General features: G+C 36.1%; 1 pseudogene; it reads right to left on the bottom strand.

Annotated features, from left to right (window-relative positions):
• Positions 1-1964: 1964 nt before the first annotated feature.
• On the bottom strand, positions 1965-2260 carry LOC116423613 (annotated as a pseudogene).
• Positions 2261-4201: the final 1941 nt, after the last annotated feature.

Raw genomic sequence — 4201 nt, 5'->3', positions numbered from 1 at the left:
TAGTTTTCCAGATCCTCTATTAAGTATTTGGATCAAATAGAATATCAGCAAGGAGTGAACCTTGATTCAGAAAAAATAATGAAATGAAAATGTCCAAAAAATCTGTGAAATTTTAGAACTTTTCTTGGATTTAGTGATTACTATCATATCCTGCTTTTTTAAAATAATACTTTATTTTCCCCCAGTTATGCTAGACATTTTTAACATTTATTTTTTTTTAAATTTTGAATTCAAGATTTTTTCTCTCCCTCCTGAAACCTGACACACTAAGCAATTAGATTTGAAATATACACGTTCAATCATGCAAAATATACTTCCATATTAGTCATGATAGATACAGACAGGGGTAAGGGGGGCACACACAAAAATGCAGAGAGTGAAAAATAGTATGCTCTGACCTACATTCAGACTTCAACAGTTCTTTCTCAGGAGGTGGACAGCATTTTTTCATCATTAATTCTTGGGAATTGTCTTGAATCACTGTATTGTTGAGAATAATTAGGTAATTCACAATTGATCATTGTACAATATTGCTATTACTGTATTCAAAGTTTTTCTGGTTCTACTTGCTTCGCTTTGTATCAGTTTGCATAAGTCATTCCAGGGTTTTCTGAAACCTGTTCATTTCTTATAGAAGAGTGATACTCCATTATAATTATATACTATAACTTTTGTTAAGCTATTTCTCAATTGATGGGCATCACCTCAATTTCTTTTTTTTTTTTTAATAATTATAACTTTTTATTGACAGTACATATGCAGGGGTAATTTTTTATATTATCCCTTGCACTCACTTCTGTTCTGATTTTTCCCTTCCCTCCCGCTACCCCTTCTAGATGGCAAGCAGTCTTATACATGTTAAATATGTTATAGTATATCCTAGATACCATATATGTGTGCAGAACTGAACTGTTGTCTTGTTGCACCAGAAGAATTGGATTCAGAAGGTAAAAATAACCTGGGAAGAAAAACAAAAATGCAAGTAGTTTACACTCATTTCCCAGTGTTGCTTCTCTGGGTGTAGCTGATTTTGTCCATCATTGATCAATTGAACTGAACTGAATTACATCTTCTCTTTGTTGAAGATATTCACTTCCATCAGAATACATCCTCATACAGTATTGTTGTTGAAGTATATAATGATCTCCTGGCTCTGCTCATTTCATTCAGCATCAATTCATGTAAGTCTCTCCAAGCCTCTTTGTATTCATCCTGCTGGTCATTTCCTACAGAACAATAATATTCCATAACATTCATATACCACAATTTACCCAATCATTCTCCAACTGATGGGCATCCATTCATTCTCCAGTTTCTATCTACTACAAAAAGGGCTGCCACAAACATTTTGGCACATACAGGTCCCTTTCCCTTCTTTAAGATCTCTTTGGGATATAAGCCCAGTAGTAGCACTGCTGGATCAAAGGGTATGCAGAGTTTGATAACTTTTTGGGCATAATTCCAGATTGCTCTCCAGAATGGTTGGATTCGTTTATAACTCCACTAACCATGCATCAATGTCCCAGTTTTCCCACATCCCCTCCAACATTCATCATTATTTTTTCTGTCATCTTAGCCAATCTGACAGGCATCACTTCAATTTCTGATTGAAGTGTGATTATCATCACAAAAAGAGAAGCCACCAATATTTTAGTACAAATAGATCCTTTCTTCTCTTCCACCCCCCCCCCTTTTTTTGAGGAAACAATGGTTTATTTTGCTAATCAAGTGGCCAGGTTGTTGAATTATAAGACCCCAACAAAGACTGCATCTAAATATTTTTGCTGAACAATAAGGCAAGATCTTGTACCTTGCATATTTCAGTTAAGAAGCACATTTGTTTCAAGTGGTCTCCACTTGCCAAATGCTCACAAGCACAACAGTTTAAAATCAAAAGAACTCTCACTTCCATTGCAACAATTGTTGGCACTGCTTTAAAGAAAGATCCATCTACTAAAACTTTTCTACCGTGATTGACCAAGGAGTCCTGCTTTGGCAGCCAAAGTTTCATTCTGTTGAATATGATATTCTTGAAATCTCAAGGATATTCTTTGTGTCATTTTAAAATATTTTTGTAGGTAGTGTTCTGAGTAGGTAGACTCTGCTTATTTGACCTCTCTTGTAGTGAAGTCTTTAACACAATCCAGAAAATAGGTTTGTGTAAGTTTATTGTTAAGTTCCAAGAAATTCTTTAAACTTTAATCTGATCAGTTTCTGGTATTTTGTGTAGCCATGTTCTTTTGATATATTGATCTGTCATCTGCAGGATCAAGCACTTTTCTCACAGACCCCTGGTTGAGCAGCAGAGCTTAGGATCCAGATCCGAGGTCTCAGTCTCCATGCTATTAGCTTTCATCAGGCCAGCGTCCCTCCACTTATTTTTAAAATTTCTTTGGGATACAGACCTAGTAGTGATATAGCTAGATCATGCACAGTTTTATAGTCCTTTTTGGGCATAGTTCCAAATTGCTCTCCATAGTAGTTAAATCAGTTCACAACTCATGGACAGTGCATGAGTGTTCTAATTTTTCCACATCCTCTCCAACATTTCTAATTTTCATTTCCTAAAATTTTTCCATTTTTCTTTCATATTAGTCAATCTCACAAGTGTTAAGTGGTACCTAAGAGTTGTTTCAGAGAGAGTCAATATGGCAGAGTAAAGGAAGGAATTCACCCAACTTCTGCCCCAAACTGCATTTTTCCAGTCAGACAACTTAGAAAATCAGCAGAAAAGGTCTGTGAAATCAGCGTGGGATTCCAGCATGCAATCCTGGTGCAGGATGTGCCAGCCAAGCCCCCTTCCCTGCCCCAGCAAAGCAGGTGTTTTAGCACACTAGCTCTTACAGCTGCAGTGAAGTGGAATGCTCCTAACAACTTCAGAAAACCCAGAAAAGGGGTCTGGTAGCCAAGTTCCTAGAAGGATCTCTGAAAACCGCTGCACAAAAATCTTGAAACTTAAGACAGTGTACTTTCGAAACATCCTAGAAAAAAAGAACCTTATTTTATCAAAGAGTTAAAAGCCAAGTAATAGGCTAGGAAAATGAACAGACAACAGAAGTATTTGACCATAGAAAGTTGTTGTGGTGACAAACACACTCAGAAGAAGACAGCAAACTCAAATATCCTACATTCAAAGCCTCCAAGAAAATAAAAATTGATCTCAGGTTCAATGAGCTCTTTTGGAAGAACTCAAAAAGGATTTTAAAAATTAAATAAGAGAGAGGAAAAATTAAAGAAAGAATTGAGAGTGGTGCAAAAGGAAATATAAAAAGTTATTGAGAAGAATGCCTTAAAAAACAAAATTGGACAAATGGGAGAGGAGGTCCAAAAGCTCACTCAGGAAAATAATTTCTTAAAAATTAGAAGTGAATGGCTAAGATGACAGGAAAATATAATGATGAATGTTAGAGGAGATGTGGGAAAACTAGGACACTAATACATTGTTGATGGAACTGCGAACGGATTCAATCATTCTGGAGAGCAATTTGGAACTATGCTCAAAAAGTTATCAAACTTTGCATTCCTCTTGAGCCAGCAGTGTTTCTACTGGGCTTATATCCCCCAAAAAAATCATAAAGGAGGGAAAGGGACCCACATGTGCAAAAATGTTGGTGGCAGCCATTTTTGTAGTGGCAAAAAATTGGAAACTGAATGGATGCCCATCAGTTGGAGAATGGCTGAATAAATTATGGTATATGTATATTGTGGAATATTATTGTATAAAAAATGACCAACAGGATGATTTCAGAGAAGTCTGGAGAGACTTACATGAACTGATAAGTGAAATGAGCAGAACCAGGAGATCATTATACATGGCAACAACAAGATTATATAACGATCAATTCTGATGAATATGACTCTCTTCAACAATGAGATGATTCAAACCATTTCCAGCTGTCCAGTGAAGAGAGCCATCTACACCCAGAGAGAGGACTGTGAGAACTGAGTGTGGTCCACAATATAGCATTTTCATTCTTTTTGTTATTGTTTGCTTGCATTTTATTTTGCTTCACTTTTTCTCTTGTGTGGAATAATAGGTATGCATATGTTGGATTTAACATATATTTCTATCATCTTTAATATATTTTGGACTACTTGCCATATAGGGGAGGATGTGGGGGAAATGGGGGAAAATTGGAACACAGGGTTTTGTAAGGGATAATGTTGAAGAATTGTCCGTGCATATGTTTTGAAAAATAAA

The sequence above is a fragment of the Sarcophilus harrisii genome, chromosome 4 (genome assembly GCF_902635505.1).
Source record: "Sarcophilus harrisii chromosome 4, mSarHar1.11, whole genome shotgun sequence".
NCBI lineage: Eukaryota > Metazoa > Chordata > Mammalia > Dasyuromorphia > Dasyuridae > Sarcophilus > Sarcophilus harrisii.
The sequence above is the reverse complement of the archived record's forward strand: the minus strand, read 5'-3'. Positions and strand labels throughout refer to the sequence as shown.